The sequence below is a fragment of the Callorhinus ursinus genome, unplaced genomic scaffold (assembly GCF_003265705.2).
Source record: "Callorhinus ursinus isolate GAN/ISIS: 27379988/994484 unplaced genomic scaffold, GSC_fseal_2.0 scaffold1, whole genome shotgun sequence".
Lineage (NCBI taxonomy): Eukaryota > Metazoa > Chordata > Mammalia > Carnivora > Otariidae > Callorhinus > Callorhinus ursinus.
This window is the reverse complement of record NW_027397063.1, coordinates 10,998,622-11,016,469: the sequence shown is the minus strand read 5'-3', so window position 1 is coordinate 11,016,469 and position 17,848 is coordinate 10,998,622. Positions and strand designations below refer to the sequence as shown.

At 38.0% G+C, this 17,848-nt stretch overlaps 1 long non-coding RNA gene across 2 annotated transcripts in view; it reads right to left on the bottom strand.

Annotated features, from left to right (window-relative positions):
- Nucleotides 1-8,649, bottom strand: part of LOC112820903 (uncharacterized) — a 41,127-nt gene extending 32,478 nt beyond the window's left edge. For both annotated transcript variants that reach the window (XR_003207285.2, XR_003207284.2), the window contains exon 1: nt 8,533-8,649. This is a non-coding gene — a long non-coding RNA (uncharacterized lncRNA). The remainder of the gene's footprint in view (nt 1-8,532) is intronic.
- Between the last annotated feature and the right edge of the window lie 9,199 nt (nt 8,650-17,848).

Sequence of the window (17,848 nt, the reverse complement as noted above, 5' to 3'; positions counted from 1 at the left end):
TAGATCCAAATACATCATATTCCACTGTGCATGTATGTGTGCGTGTGTGTGCGGCATGTGCATGTGCCATAATTTATTCAATTCCCTATTCATGGGCAGTCAGATTGCTTATGGTTTATTGATGCAACAAACAATGTTACAAAAGGCATTATTCTATATATGTCCTTTATCAAAGGTGCTTTTTTTAATGTGAGTTAGAATTCATGAACTAGGGTTGCTATCTGACATACAGTCATTTTAATTCAAATGATTGCTGCCAGATTTATTTGCCAAAATAGTAGAAAATTCACACTTCTATCTCCAAAGTACTGGAATGCTCATATCCTTGAGTATTTGCCAGCAATGTGTTGTTATTGCTTGTTTAAAACATTTGCCAACTGGACAGGTGAAAAATATTATTGTCACAATTCAGTATCCTAGGCCAGAGGCTAGGACGTAAATCCAAAGCAAAGAGAAGTATGCCTGAGAACCCGAAATTCTTAGTTGCACCCACTGACATCTCTTTCTCTGCCTGACCCTGGTTTGAGACCTGCTTCCCTCTTTGCAGAGGTCTGAGAAAGTTAGAAACAGCCAGTGTTTTCCTTGGTAGTGTTTTCTTAAAGCTCAACAGGATTATGTCAACTGTTATTACAAGGAAAGGCCATTGACACACTAGTTTGAAAAGGAAAAGGTGTGTCCACTGGCTAAAATAAATAAAAGGGCAAAACACATAGTAACAGAAAACTTAATGGTTACAATAGCATTAAGGAAGCAGGTAAGACAAAGCCAGGCTCAATGCTTGTAAACTCAGGGTGTCTCCTGAACTTTCACAGCCTAATTTGGGAAATTAAATGTCGAACATCCTTGAAAAGTTCTGATAGTGGCATTGATATTAAAAGTTTCAAAAGTACGTTAACTGTGGTCCTACTTTTGACCCCACTTGATACCAATGATTTCAGAATGATTCATGACCAATGAAAGGGTGACCAAGCGTAAACTGCATAACATACTGATATATGGACACACCTAATTTCATTTTACATCAAAACAGAAAATGACGTGATTGTTAAATTTTGACATTTGTTTAATTTTAATTCAAAGTCTGGACGAAATTACTTTTCATAAGTTGCAAGTGATTCAGCTCCAATTAGAAGCAGTTCTATTAGCTGATAGGAGCAGTATTGACTTGTAGAGGATGTAAAAATCATCCAACACTCCAAATCGTATTGATCGTACATTCCAAATCATATTGATAGTACATCATACATCAAAAACACTATGAGAAATGATGCCACAAGAACAAGTTTGCCACAGTCCCTGAAACAAGTAGAAAATTCTGGCATAAGATCCTAAGGCAGCTCAGGAATAAAATGTTCTACCTAAAACATAACATAGTGTGGTCATCTCACTGGGCAGTACCTGCTATGTCAGAGATCAGAGTGGAAAATAATAGACAACTACTATGTAAAAAAACAAAATCATGAATTCAGATATGTTTACAGGAAATATAGCGAAAAGAGACATTCTTGCTGGAAGAGCATGTGTACATTTCTATTTGCGTCTCACCTGGTATTATGATATTTGTGGCTCTCCACATCAGTCTCATGCACTCATCTATAAGCTGACAGGCAGAAGTTCATTCATCTTTTTAATGCCCCACATCTAGCACAGTGTCAGGTACAGAGTACATGCTCCATACATGTTAAATGTAGAAATTGAAGCATTGATGCTAAACCACTGGACATTGATGCAGTTAGATCTGTTGATTTGTCAGAGCTATGGACTGACTGAATTGCGTCCCTCTCCACGTTGCCCCGAAAATTCATATACCACGTCCTAACCCCCGGTGTGGTTATATTTGGAGATGGGGCTTTTAGGAGGTAATTAAGATTAAATAAGGTCAGAAAAGTGGAGTCTTGATCCAACAGGATTCGTGCCCTTATAAGAAGAGGAAAAGAGGTCTTCACTCGAACACACCAAGGAAAGCTATATGAGCATACATGGAGAAGCGGTCGTCTACAGGCCAGAAAAAGAGCCCTCTTGCCAGGAACAGAATTGGTTAGCACCTTGATCTTGGACTTCCAGTCTCCAAACTAGAGAAAAGAAGTTTCTATTATTTAAGCCACCCAGTCTATTGTATTTTGTTATGGCAGCCCAAGAAGACCAAGTCAATAACCCAATAAAAATGCTAATGCTTTTCATTGGTTTTATGACAATGAACAAGACCAAAGAAAAATGATTTTTTAGAAGTCATTATAATGATCATCCAAGAGTGAATTTTAGCACAATATTTGACAGGTATGAAATTAAGGATAACCTGAAAGCTTAAAAATAGTATATAACAAAGTAGATTAGAGGAGAAAAATTAAAATAAAAGTTGTAAATTACTTTAACACAAAAAGATTTTGTTTTATGTAGAACCATTTATTCCACCTGCATGTCACTTGACAGAGGACTCTTTGATTATGTTTGATTAACTCTAATAAAGCTTGAAAACCATTTTAACCTAATGCAAATGTCCCACTCTCTTCTTAGATATCATCAAAGATTGGTAACACATTGCATAAGTGTTACTTTCAAACTATGGCCCACTACATTTTCTAATTTGGGGAAAGGAAACACTTCAAGTGTTTCTTATGAAGCATAGGATCCCACACAAAAAGAAATGTCATTTATTTCTCATATTTGTCTCATGATATGACATATTTTTATGTAAAGTTGGTCATCAGAAATTTGCAAACCAAAATTAGTGAAATAACAGATGGCAACTCCACCCTCACTCTATAGAGTTCCTTGAATGAAAGTTGCCTTTATGGAGTAAAGGAATGGACTAAGAAATGTGACACATGCTTTATACATTTATCATTTGGCTGCCCACAATGACCACACTAGCATAGGTTGAGAAATCCAGATCTAGGTGATCTTCTCACATTTACCAACTTTTAAAGCAATAAATAGAAAGACATTCTAAGCCATTAGCACAAACATGCTTGACATTTTCATAACAACGCAAGCAACTTAAGAAGGACAATAGTTTGGTTCTTCTGAAGGTCATGGCTTTTGCTTTCGCTTTTCTTTTTTTCTTTTTTTTCTTCAAAAGTCGTACCTACCATGCTCAGTTGGCCTGAAAAAGACGAGCTAATTCTAGGGCATTCTGACATATTTGTTATCAAATCTCTCCAACAATTTTAGAACTGTCACAGTGATACGTAAACGTTTGAAAACTAAAACTCCAAACTGTATTCTCTAATATTTCCTGTGCCTTTTTATTGATAGTTATGAGCCTCGTGAATCGAATTTGTTACTTTTTCCTGTGGCGAAAACTTTGAAAGTAAAATTCTGAATTTTATTCTTTGTTACATCATTTTACTCTATTTTAAAATACATGTCCAAATAGATTCTCCATACTGTATAGTATTGCACCATGTGGAGAACATTTGTAACTAGGTCAACATACAGTGTTTCTAGGCACCAACAGGGCGGTAATTTGTTATACCCACAGAGTAACAGAACTAAAATGACTCACTGGGTTCTTGGTTGCAGGGCTCAGTGCTGCAAATGGTGCTAAATCAGGGCTCAGAAGACTGGCAGTTGTGAAAGAATCTTTGAGAGACTTTGAGAAGTCATTAGTGACTCTTCCAAAACACAAAAGCACCGAATAGGATAATGTGTTGGATCGAGGGAAAAGAAAATATGGAAAGCATAGGAGAAAAGACCTAAGGTCCCTCTTCTTCCCTGAGAATGCACGCTCAGGCTGATAATCACCCATGAGTTTTAGAGGAAGCAAAGGAAGCTAGTCCACAGGACAACACCTTGCCCTGTGTGATCTAGAAGAACAAAAGTAAAACCAACTGCTGACCTACAGGGCTAGAGCCATGGGTGTCAAAATGACCAGAGGACATTTGGAAGAGACACCTGGATCTGAAAAGGAAGACTCTGTACGTCTTCAGTCACTGTGCCTGGGAGAAAGACTCTCAGGAAGAACACCTGAATTTTATTTAATGTTATATACCAATTTTACCTCAATTAAAAAAAAATGAAGAATCTGGTGGCATAGAAAAGAACTCTGTTTCATATATAAGCTATCAATACCTGGTTTTATTCATTCAGTCAGTACTTATTGCCTCCTGGGAATGAGATACTAAAGAAAGATACAACACTGAACAAGCAGATAACTATCCCCACCCTCACACAGTCTGCAGTCTAATGAGGAGATGGATTCTGCACTCACCTGCCTTTTCTCCTTTTCTGCCTCTTTTGCTGGTTCCTCCTTATCTCTTGACCTCTGGATTCTGGAGTGCTCCAAAGTTCAGTCCCTGAGCTGCTTTTCTCTTTTATCTACATGCTCCCTCTGGTTGAACTCATCCAGTCTTGTGGCTATAAGTACAATCCACCCACACCCAATGACTTCTAAATTTACATCTCCAATGATAGCCTCTCCTCTGAATTCCAAATGCCTGACCAACAAATCCACTTGGAAGGCATTTCAAACAAGATGACTAAAATTGATTTCCGATCACTATCTATCTGCCCCAAGGTCCACACCTGCCCTTTCCAGTCTTCCCCCATTAAATATAATAGCAACCCCATCCTTTCAGTTACTAACCAAAATTCCAGGCATCATCTTTGATGTCTTTCTTTCTTTTATATGCTATACCAATTTGTCAGTAAATTCTATTTACTCTATCTTGAGAACTTTTCAGAACTTGGCTGTTAGTCACATAGCCCAAGACACAATATGTGCACATATGTGCCTATATGATTGCAAGGCACATATGTGCCTATATGATTGCAATCACCTCCTAACTGTGCCCCTGTTTTATGTTTGCCCAGCTTCATCGTATTCTCCAAAGTGCAAAAATAGAGATTCAATTAAAACATAATCTTACTCCTCTACTCATAACATGTCAGTAGCTCCCCAGCTCACTCAGAAGGAAAGCCAAAGTCCTTACCATGATATATGGGGACCTGTGTGATCTGGTCTCCATTACTTCTCTGACCATGTCTCCTCCTACTTCCCCCTTGTCTTTCCACCTTAACTAAGCGGGCCTCATAACTGTTCTCTGATCAGAGCAGGCAAGCCCTTGCTCAAGGCTTTGTACTGAATGTTCCCTCTGCCTGAAATGTTCTTTCCCCTAATAATCCAAATAATCTTAGGAAGCAGTGGGAGTACACACGTGAAAGTTTAAAATTTGCATTTCTTTTAAAATGTTTTAGAACTCAGACCAAGCACTACTTGGTATTGACCTCATGCTCAATTTGGTGATATTAGCAACATTCTTTATATATAAATATACAAATGCTTTAAGTCTTGGTTTAACCTTTTTTCTCCACTCAAAGAATTCCAACCATCAACATGATACACTTGACATAATTTTTTGTCAGATCCAACTTTAACATAAATCACAGTATACCAGAAATCACAGTACAGTCTGGCTAGTGGCATCAATTATTTCACAAATGCTGAAGCTGAACCTGAAAAGTTGAACAGGAAAGGAAATTTTCTTGTTTGTAAAATTCTGTCAAGACAGTAGACTTTTGCATACATATCTTTCTCTAATACTTCACAAAACTCTGCCGATAAAAAAGAAAGTATAAAAAGGAATAAATTCATTAGAGAGAAGTTAATGGGGTAGAGAAATGGTTAGGGCAGAGAATGTTGTTTTACCAACAAATAAAATATCGACACATTTCTGAAAGATAAAAAAATGAATGGCACTGTGTTGATGGGTAAAACAAGCCAGGAAAGTCTTGAGTAAACTGCTCAGTATTTGCAAAGTAAGGGGCGCCTGAGTGGCTCAATCTGTTAAGCATCTGCCTTCAGCTCAGGTCCTGAGCCCTGCATCAGGCTCCCTGCTCAGCAGGGAATCTGCTTCTCCCTCTCCCTCTGCCCCTCCCTCCCACTTGGACTTTCTCTCTCTCTCTCAAATAAATAAGCAAAATTTTTAAAAAAAGAAGAAGAAGAAGAAGAAGAAGAAGAAGAAGCAAATCATATGGATAGGACATTTATATCATGATTTTTCCCAAGACAGTCTTTAACCCTAAAAACATTTTGGTAAGTGAAAGAAGCCACAACCTATCATATGATTCCATTTACATGAAATGTCTGGAACTATTAAAACATAGACCCAGAAAACAGATTTGTGCTTGTCAGGGGCTAGGAGAAGGAGGGAGCAGGAGTGATTACTAATAGGCATGGGTTTCTTTTCAGAATAATGAAAGTGTTTTGGAACTGAATAGTGGTGATGGTCGAACAATTCTGTGAATATATTAAAACCACAAAATTGTATACTTGTAAGGGTGAATTTTATGGCATGTGCATTGTATTTCAATAAAGCTGTTATTTAAATAAATATAAAGACTAGTAAGTTTTAAAAGACATTATTATAAATAATCATGAAAAGGCAAGAAATGGTAAGAGGGATACCAAAAAAAAAAAAATCTTTATCAGTATTCAGATAAAGGATCTTCACTTTCAAATGGGATTATTATGGGGTCCTATGAAAAATAAGGCAACAAAGCTAAATACTGAAAGATGGATGGCACTGGGATTTTTTTTTTTTTAATGAAAAAAGAAGGTAAGAAAAAATACCAGTGAGGGAGGAAAATGTATAAGCAAAGATCTAGAAGTAGGAAATGGAGAAGAGGAACAATTATAAAAATCCTATGGGGTTGTAAATGAAGTGTAGAAGAAAATGAGAATGCCCAATTAATCATTTGTAGATTATTCTCTAGACCAGGGTTTTTCAACTTCAGCACTATTAACATTTTGGACCAGATAATTTTTTGCTGTAAAGAGCTGTATTGTGCATTGCAGGATGTCTAATAGTATCCCAGGCACTCCCTGCCCTACTTATGGCAATCAAATATGTCTGCAGATATTGCCAAATGTCCCCTGGGAGGCAAAGTCATCCCCAGTTGAGAAAACTACTGTTTTAAAAAGAGAGAGTCATTGAAGACTTGAAGCAGAGGATGACATTATAAAAAATAAGTCAAGAAAGGTTAAACTGGCAAGACTTCTCATGCTAACTGGGTAGAGCAGGCGAGACAGAAAAGTTAACATTTTTTTGCAATATTCCTAGTCAAAGATAGTAGGGTTCTGAAACACAAAATAGGTCATGGAATTGGAAATGACAGATTAAGTGATCTTTACTTAAGGAGAGAGGTACTTCTTCTAGGTATATAATCAAACAGGTTTATCAACATTTGTTGTTTTGACAAGGGAAAGGAAAGACAGGAATCAAAGCTGGCCTTGATGGGTTGAGTCTAAATGGCAAGGGAGTGGTTGAACCAAAGTGTGGAATAGTGAGGCGGGCAGATTTAAAAGGGAAGATGAGGAGTTCAATCTTTTGAACTGCTAAATAAAACATGCTAGAAGAATATCCAGATAGAGATGTCAAGCCAAAAATTGGAAAACTGAGACTGAACTTCAGGGGAAAATTCAGGAGTGTGAACATGGATTTAGAAGCCCTTTCCAGGGAAGGTAGAGTTGAAGTCATGGGCTGAGATTGCCCAGGAGGAGAGTGCAAAATAGAAAAGGGAGCAGCCAGGGACAGATGCTCCATTTAAACGCCTGTATCCAAGTGGCTGTGGCAGGAAGAAAGGAGAGTAGGAGGGAGTAGTTGGAGGAGTAGCGTAAGAACAGGAAAACAAGAAAGTATCTAAAGAGACACAAAGGAGAGATTTTGGCAAAGGGCGGTGGGTTGGTTGGTTCATGGTGTCAACTGGTACAAGAGGTTAAAGAATGTAACAAAAAGAATGTGGCTATTGGATTCAGTGAATAGTAAGTTGCTAGGGGCCATCCAGAACACAGTGTAAATATGTCGCAGGACAGAAAATAAGTTAGAATGCCTCTAAAAACATATGGGTGCCGAATAAGTGGGTATTTAATACAGGCACTGGTAAAGGGAAAAAGAAGTAGAGCAGTTGTGTCTCTCAGATAGGAGAGCAGTTGTGTCTCTCAGTAAGGGACTGTAAAATTAAATGAGAGTGATTGAAACGGTAAGAAAGGGGGATAGAGGCAAAAGTGATGAAATAAGCAGAAGCAGAAATAAGGGAAATAAGCATAAATGTTCACTTTTGTAAAAGGAATGTGTTGGTCTCTAAAACCAAGGGGGGGTGGGGACAAAGAGTAGTAAGAAATGATAAATTCAAATTTGAGGATGATTCTCCAAACTAACTATTTCATGTGTAATTTAATCGAAAAATATTTACACTGAGAAGAGCCCTTTTAAATGGAAGGGTTGAACATGATTTTCCTATTCAAAGAACACTTGGAAGAAGGAACCCCTTCCCCAGTCTCAGAGCCAGGTGTTCATAGACCGAAGCCAGATTTTTAGGGTATAGTTTATTATTCTGTTCAAACCAAATTCCCAGAACATCAGCACATGCTCAGTTAAATATGATATGAAAACACACTGCAAATACAGAAATATTATTTTTGGATTATCCATGGATTTGGGTCTATATAGATAACTCCATACTCCCCAGTGATGGACAGTATCATGTTATAACAGTAAAATATCTTCTTAAGTAAGTTTCATTACAACTTACCCTGCAAATACCCAAGGCTTGGTGTCAAGAGAAAAGAGGGAAATAAGCAGAAATGTCATGCAGTTTGGATTTCATTTCTTAAATTCTCTAAGACAAGCAGACTACTCCCAACATACCCTTTCATTCAACTTTCCCTTATGTACCATCACAGGAATGACATAAGAGAATCCTATACTGTGAGACAATTAAGAATGTCAATGAATCATAATGGCAATTATGTAAGCTGGGCAAGATCTCAATACCCCACACATTATTTCTCATTCACTAAATGAGAGGTAAGCACTAGTATTCTTTGGCCTGTGTTAAATAATTACCGTTTTGTTCTTTAATGTGTAATATATGAAACTATTGCAAGTCCCAATAAAAGAGGAAGTTTCATTAGTCTTCACAAATAAAGATTTTTTTTTTCCACCAAAAGACACATCAAAACAAAAAAGCAGGGTGAGACAAATCGTTATATCAAACTGGCAAAACATTGATAATTGTTGAAGTTGTGTAGTAAGTACATGGACTTCTTTGCACCGTTTATTCTACTTTTGAGTATATTCGGGTATGTTCATTTTTAAATAAATAATGCAAGTAGTAAATAATCCTTATTACAAGTGTTTGTGAACAGTTTCCCTCGTTTCCAAAAGACAAAAGCCCTATATTCCTGCTTTAGAATTGACGAATGTGGTAGGCAAACCAAATAGTGAAGACCTGTTGTGATGTGGTAGGCAGAATGGCTCCCCAAAGATACTCATACCCTAGCCCCTGAAACCAATAAATATATTACCTTATGCAATGATTAATTTTGTGTGTCACCTTGACTGTCTCTGGGGTGCCCAGGTTAAAAATTATTTCTGGGTGGGTCTATGAGGGTGTTTCTGGATAAGATCAACACTTGATTGGACAGACTCAGTTACTAAATTACCTTCCCCGGTATGAGTGGGCATCATCTAACCCACTGAAGGGCTAAATAGAACAAAAGGCAGAGGAAAGAGGAATTTACTCCTTTTTTCTGCCTCACTGATGGAGCTTGAACATCTCATCTTATCTTCTGCTGCCATAGGCCTGGGATTCATATCATCAGCTCCCCTGGTCCTTAGGCCTTTGGGCTTAGACTGGAACTCCATCACTGGATCTCCAGCTTGCAGACAGCAGATCATGGGACTTTTCAGTCTCCATAATCATATGATTACATAAGCCTATTCTGCATAGTAAATAAACACATTTTTTAAATAATTATTGTTTAAATATGTATGTATAATATATATTTATAATATACACTATTTATAATATATATAAATCAATATATATTTGAACATATTCAAATATACTCAAATAGAATATATATATATATATATATATATATGTGTATCCTATTAGTTGTTTCTCTAGAGAATCCTAAATAATACACCACCTTATGTGGCAAAGGGGACTTTACAGGTATTAACTTTCTAGACCTCAAGCAGGAAGATTAGCCTGGATTATCCTATCCAAGAGGGCCCAATCTAATCACATGAGCCTTTAAAAGCAGAGAACTTTCTCCAGCTGGAGGCAGAGGAAAGGTAACAGAGGTAGAAATCAGAGAGATTCGAAGCATGAGGGGAATTCAACAGGAAGTTGCTGGTTTGAAGATGGAGGGCAACATACTGAGGAATTCAGGTGGCCTTGCAGAGAGCTGAGAGAAGCTCCTGGCTGAGAGCCAGCAAGGAAACGGGGACCTCACCTCTGCAGCCTGAATAACTGAATTCTGTCAACAGCTTGAATGAGCTGGGAAACAGACTCCCCCTCACAGCCTCCAGAAAAGGGTCCAGCTTGCCAACAACTCAATCTCAGCCCGTGAAACTCAGGCCGGAGGAACCAGCTGAGCTCACCAGACTCCTGACCTACAGGACGGGGAGATAATAAATTGGTGTCATTTTAAATGGTTAAACTTGAGAATTCTAAGGTGGCAACAGGTAACAAAGATATTCTACTTAACATAAAAAAGACCCATAGCTGAACATTTTAAAAAATATTCCTACCATGAAAGGTAAGACAATGAGAAATAATTATAATTTAATGTCTTACTTACTATATTGGGAAAGTATATTTAAAAAAAAAAAAAACTGCGGTAGGGTAATGCCTTACATCATGTGTGATGAGCTCCAGATGAGCGTATAAACTGGTCCAAAGTTTTGGGAGAGTCACTGGTGATATGTATAAGAAATCAGGATACAATATATGTTTTAAAAAAAAAGAAGAAGAAGAAGATAGCAGGAGGGGAAGAATGAAGGGGGTGAAATCGGAGGGGGAGACGAACCATGAGAGACAAAGGACTCTGAAAAACAAACTGAGGGTTCTAGAGGGGAGGGGGGTCGGGGGATGGGTTAGCCTGGTGATGGGTATTAACGAGAATATGTACTGCATGGACCACTGGGTGTTATACGAAAACAATGAATAGTGGATCACTACATCAAAAACTAATGACGTGGGCGCCTGGGTGGCTCAGATGGTTAAGCGTCTGCCTTCGGCTCGGGTCATGATCCCAGGGTCCTGGGATCGAGTCCCGCATCGGGCTCCCTGCTCCTTGGGAGCCTGCTTCTCCCTCTGCTTCTCTCTCTCTCTCTCTCTCTCTCCCTCTCTCTCTCTCCTCCTCTGTCTCTCATGAATAAATAAATAAAATCTTTAAAGAAAAGAAATAAAAAACATTATATTTTAAAAAAACTAATGATGTAATGTATGGTGATTAACATAACAATAAAAATTTTAAAAAAAGAAATCAGGATAACATGTTTGACCTAAAATTCCACATCTATTTTTTAGGTAAATAATTCCAGTAGGATTTCCCACGTTTGGCCCAGTAACTCCATGTCTACATACCAAGAAAATAATTTAGATGTATTTTATATGAAAGGAATTATTAAAATGTAAGGAAAAATTAACCTGTAAAGATGATCATCATAGCACAGCATAGGATAGCAAAATTGGTAACAATCTAAACATCCAAGTTAGGGTTCACCTCCATAATGAAATTCTGTAAAGCCAGTTCAAATCATGTGGTAGATGGTGCTTGTTAGCAAGTAAAAGTCTTTTAAGAAAAAAAAAAAATCATGCAACAAGACAGCATTACAATAGAATGTCTGGAGGTATATGCACCAAAATGTCGCCAATTTTAGATCCTTTCTGCTGGTCTGCATCTTTTGATTTTTCTTTTATGATCGTAGATTTAGTAATGCCCTAACAAAGAAATTTTATTTTTAATAAAGTTTACATTTCCGTGCTTTTATATAAATTTCCAGAAAGTTATTTACTCAATTAGGACAAAAATGATTGCATATATTTCAGGACAAATGACAAAATATTTCGTCTTCATTTGGAGCAAAATATTAAGACGAGGAATGTTCTCCTATTCCTCAGACGTTTGCAGCTATTACATAAGAACAGGTATCACTAGTTTTATCCCATCGAAAATATACCCACTACCCCTCTAATATCATTACATCCTTTCATTCTGTTTAAATTCATACCAGATTTCACTGGTCAGACTCATTCCTCTGAACCTAAGAGGCAGTTCAAGAGCTTTCACTGAACGTAACTCAAGAAATACTCTCCTGCCCTCATTCCCCATCTCCTCCTGCACTACCACAGAAACTCTATCTGAAAGTTTTGTGTCCACACATTGGCTGGAGAATGAAACATGATTCTATTGATTCTGAACATATCAAAGACTGTGGTAAAATTTAGCTTCAAGGGAGAAAGGAAGTGAAAAATTAGTTTTTGGAGATAAGTACCTATCTGAGACAAATCTGAAATACACATTTAAAGAGATTTTTCTCAATTTCAACCTTCAGTTCTTGTATTGACTAGCATAGGATGACGTTTTAACCAAAATCAAAATATTATATTTGAAATACGTTGTGTATTTACTTGTTGCTAAGTCCCTAAATGTTATTAAAGCATTGGAAGCAAAAATGGGGTTTTTTAATTAATTAATTAATTAGTTAGTTAATTAATTAATTTTTAAAACTCCACTTCCATATAGCCCGGTAGTATGCTGGAGAATTAATTGTGCACATTTTCATGTTGATGACTTGAAATCAGCAAATGCTACCAATCAGGGCTTTTCCTTTCTTTTTTTCTTGGAGATCCAGTTAGTGCACAGGGCAGCTTCAACTCCTTCCAAACCATCAGGAAGCCCTGAAGTAGCTCTGCAAGCATCACAGTTAATGCAGTCACTTGGCTTTTAGTCCCCCTAGTAGAATTGGCCAGCTGAGAATCATGCATGTTAGCAACATACATTGCATCCCATCAAGTCTGTAGGGACAAGGAGGCTGCAATGCCAAGTACTCCTTGGCTAGTACTTCGTTTATCCTATGTAGACCCTGCTTGGTGAATGGAACAGCGCGTAATCATAGAAACCAGTGGTGCAGACTATATATGCAGGACTATACTTTAGTACTACTACAAACATGACAAACTAGACACAAACGTGACTTGGATACACCAAGGTCTGTCTGTCTATCTTTATTGCTAATGAGACCAAATTCTTGATATTATTTTACTAAATAAAACTGGACGCAATGTATGGACAGACTGGAAAGCAGACAGACAGGAGGCAATAGAAAGTAATAGCACTGTGAAAGATGTCTTTATTATATAGTTCATCTTAAGCCAATTCAGCATGTGGCCAATGCTCAATTATTCCAAAAATGATTATATATTTCTTAGATTTCCCAATTTCCTTCTTCATCCCTCCTTTTCCTTAATGCTTGGACATTTTAAACTGTTGTATATTGGGGCGCCTGGGTGGCTCAGTCGTTAGGCGTCTGCCTTCGGCTTGGGTCATGATCCCAGTGTCCTGGGATCGAGCCCTGCATTGGGCTCCCTGCTCTGCAGGAGCCCTGCTTCTCCCTCTCCTACTCCCCCTGCTTGCGTTCCCTCTCACGCTGTCTCTCTCTCTATCAAGTGAATAAATAAAATCTTTAAAAATAAATAAATAAACAAACAGTTATATATTATCCTTCAATTTAATATCATGTTTTGGAATTATCTGTTGATTTTGTTATATAAAATAATATAATGGGATGTTCGTCTCTATTGGGAGCTAGCAAAAGTTCAAAATAAATATATACCAGAGTGAAAAGGGATAAAATCGCTAATATATATATATATATATATATATATATATATATATTTGTGTGTGTGTGTGTGTGTGTGTGTGTGTATATATATATAAATCATAAATTATTCTGGTACAGAATTTCAAGCAGAAGGAACCAAATGTGGTTTTTCTGTAAATAGAAACCCATTCATAATCCAGCAAATGTTTACTGAGCAAACAGTATATAGGAGACACTTCTTGTTGCTGGGCTGAATCAAACTGGTGAAAGATAGCCCCAACCCTGAAGAAGATGAATAGATGATACTTTACATCAACCAAAGGAGTGATACAAGTAAATGACAGTGTTCAAGGCAAAACAAAATAAAGCAAAACAAAAAATTTATGGAGCAGGTGAGATTTGAAATGGGCCTTAGAAGATGGGGAGGTTTACCACACAGTGGTTTTGAGCCACAAGTTCCTGTTTTAATGTTATAATGCATCTGATGAATATTGTTCACATCAACATACGCCCAATATTAACACGGAAACAACCTACTCCACTAACAAGTAGCTAATTATCTATAATTTCCTTTCTCATACTTACTTAGAGTAGTGATTCTCTCCTGGAGCATACATCAGAGTTTCCTGGGAAGCTTGCTGAAACACAGATTATCGGGCTCGGCGCAATGCTTCTGATTTAGTAGGTCTGGGTAGGACTTAAGCATTTGAGTTCCCAGGCGATGCTTGATTGCACTGGTCCAATAATCACGATTTGAGAGCCACTGATTTAAAGCATCTGGGATGGATCCCTGACTTCACACATACTGCCTGATCTTCAGAAAAAGTCTCAACCTCTCAAGACTCTATTTTACCATTTGTAAAGGTAATGACATCGGTAATGATGATTCCTATCTTCTAAGCCTGTTTTGGGAATTAATTGAGTAATGCGTATAATTCGGAGCCTGATACAGTAAGTGCCCTGCACTGGATAGCAATGATAGCTTCCCCACCAGGGGAAGCTGGTGGGTAATGGTATGCCAAGTGTTATGGGCTGAATGTTTGTATCCCCTCCAAATTCACATGTAAGGCCCTAAAACCCAACGTGATGATATTTGGAGGTGGGGCCTTTGGGAGGTAATTAGGTTTAGATGAGATCATGAGGTAGTATCCTCCTGATGGGATTAATGCCCTTAAAATAATTAGAAGAGACACAGAGCCTGCTTTCTCCTCGCATGCACCAGGGAAAGGCCATGTGAGTACACAGCTACAAGGCAGCTGTCTACAAGCCAGGAAGCAGGTCCTTAACAGACACTGCATTTGCCAGCACCTTGATCTCAAACATCCCAGGCTTCATAACTGTGAGAAATAAATTCTTGTCATGTAAGCTCCCCAGTCCAAGGTATTTTACTATAGTAGCTGGAGTAGACCAAGACATCAAAGAAACAGTATGAGCTATGAAATGGAGGTGGGAATGGATCATATTGTGTTCAGAGAATGGCACACAGCGAAGACAAGCGAGGATGTAGGATTCATGTTGGGGAAAGGAGGGGAATCTCAGAGGACCTCAATGAGAATAAGGAAGAACCCTGGAATTCCTTGGGCACCTCTTTCTTTGTAATTGTCTAATGTTTCTGGCAGCGATTAGCCTCTACTTTCTCTCAAAATGCCTATTATTTCTAGAAGAACAACAGGAGTATTCAAATAACTAGCCAGCAATCATAAAAGTAAAAATGACTTTAGCTGCTCATTCAAAGCATGTGTTAAATATTGAGCAAAGAAGAGTTCAATATTCTCAAGGCAGAAGAGCAGTGAAAACTCCACATACAAGAACTCTATTAATGTCCCAAGAGGACCCTCACAATGAGGCTGTGCAGAGCACTATATTATAGGGAGGCACTTAAGCATCCTTTTCATTAACCTCACACTGCAAGCTACTTATCCTCTTGCTTTGAATCTGACCCCTAGTGATTTGCAGTTGAAGTTGAAAATTTTATACAATTCAATTTCACAACTCATTGTAAAACTACACTAACTGACATCAGGTGTTGGGTATTAGTACGAGAATAGATAAATAGATCAATGAAACAGAAGCGCAGTGGATTGAGTGGTATCCCCAAAAAGATATGTCTATGTTCCAACATCCAGAGGCTGTGAAGATGATCTTATTTGGAAAAAGAGATGTGATTAGATTGTAGATGTAGCTAAGTTAAGGTGGGTCCTAAATCCAATGACAGGCATCCTTATAAGAGAAAAGCAGAGGGACATTTAAGACCCACTGGGGAGAATGCACAGATTAGAGTCAAGCCAAGAAATGTCTGGAGCCACCAGAAGCTGGAAGAAGGAATGATCCCCCCCTTTAGCCTACAGAGGGAGCTTGGTCTTGCAACATCTGGATTTCAGACTTCTAGTATCCACAACTGAGACACATTTCTTTTGTAGTAATTTCTTAGGACCGTCCTAGGAAAGTAATAAAAGAAGAAACAGAAGAGATTCCAAACACAGATCTATCTTTATAGAGTAACTTGAACAACAGCACAATGCAATTCAGTTGAGAAAAGAAGGTCTTTTCAATAAATGGCTCTGGGTCCATTGAATATTCATGAGTGGAAAAAAATGACTTTTATCTCACACCATATAATTAATACACAAAATTAATTTGATATGGATTATAGATCTAGACATGAAAGCTAAAATAAATCAAGCTTCTGGATGAGAACATAAGAGAACATCTTCATAACCTTGGGACTGTCAGAGATTTCTAAGAAGAATACAAAAAACACTCACCATAAAAAATAAAATATTGATAAATATGATGTGGTAGGCAGAACAATAGCCCACCAAAGATGTCCAGGTCCCAATCCCCAGAACCTGTGAATATGTTAGATTACATTGCAAAAGGGAATTGAGGTCGAGATGGGATTAAGGTTGCCGACTTTGAAGATGAAGGAAGGGAACACAAGCCAAGGAATGCATAAGCTGCATTCCTACAAGCTGGAAAAAGCAAAGAAATGAATTGTCTCCTAGAGCCACTAGAGGACAGAAAGGAATACTGTCCTGCCAACGCCTTCATTTCAGCCCCGGGAGAGCTGTATCAGACTTCTGGTGCACAAAACTGTATGATAAGAAATGTGTTGCTTTAAACCACTAAGTTTGTGCGATTTGTTACACAAATATAGAGGTAACCCCAGAATATAGAGGTAACCCCACAAATCTATAATAAAATGACAGACAACCCAATTTTTTAAATGGGCAAAAGACTTGAAAAGGTATTCCACAAAAGAGGACCTGAAATGAGCAATAAAAAATGAAAACCCCACTGTCATTACTCATCAGGAGAAGACCAAATTGAGCCCTATAAGATAATGCTATATGCCCACAGACTACCTAAAATTAAAAAAGCTGGAATGTAAAGTGTTGGCAAGCACATGAAGCAAATGAAACTCCCAAACCTTGCTGGTGGAGTACAAATTGACACCACCACTTTGGAAAGTTGTTTGGTAGCCATTACACCTCAGAGACAGCCATTACAGAGGTGTCTAAGTGTCTTGGTTTCTATCATAAGTCTTACATTTATATTGACTTCAGTCCAGTTCCCCTCTCTTTTTATTTCGTATTTCCCCTCCCATAATCTTTTCTTCTTGGAATATTTCAACATGCTTGGTCATACTTATTGATAGTATTTCTAGGGCTGCTCCAATATATTACAGGGCCTCTCAATACCCTTCTAGAAAATCTTCCCTTCTCACCATAAGTTTGACAGGGAACAGTTCAAGAATGCCCACACATTCGGGTGCCTGGGTGGCTCAGATGGTTAAGCGTCTGCCTTCGGCTCAGGTCATGATCCCAGGGTCCTGGGATCGAGTCCCGCATCAGGCTCCCTGCTCAGTGGGAAGCCTGCTTCTCCCTCTGCCTCTCTCTCTCTCTCTGTCTCTCATGAATAAATAAAAATTAAAAAAAAAAAGAATGCTCACACATTCTTCTTATTTCTATCCACAATCCTACTCCTACACCAATCCTAATTAGAATAGTCAAAGCAGCTTTACTCAAAATAACCAGAAACTGAAAATAATCCAAATGCCCTAAATAAGGAAAATGGATAAATGAATTCAAGAATACTAACACAATGCCATGCTACATTGGAATAAAAAGAACAAATACACACTCAAGGCATGGATGAACCTCAGAGTCTTTATGTTGAGTGAAGGCAGCCAGAAATAAAAGTGTATATATGCTATGACTCCAAGCATA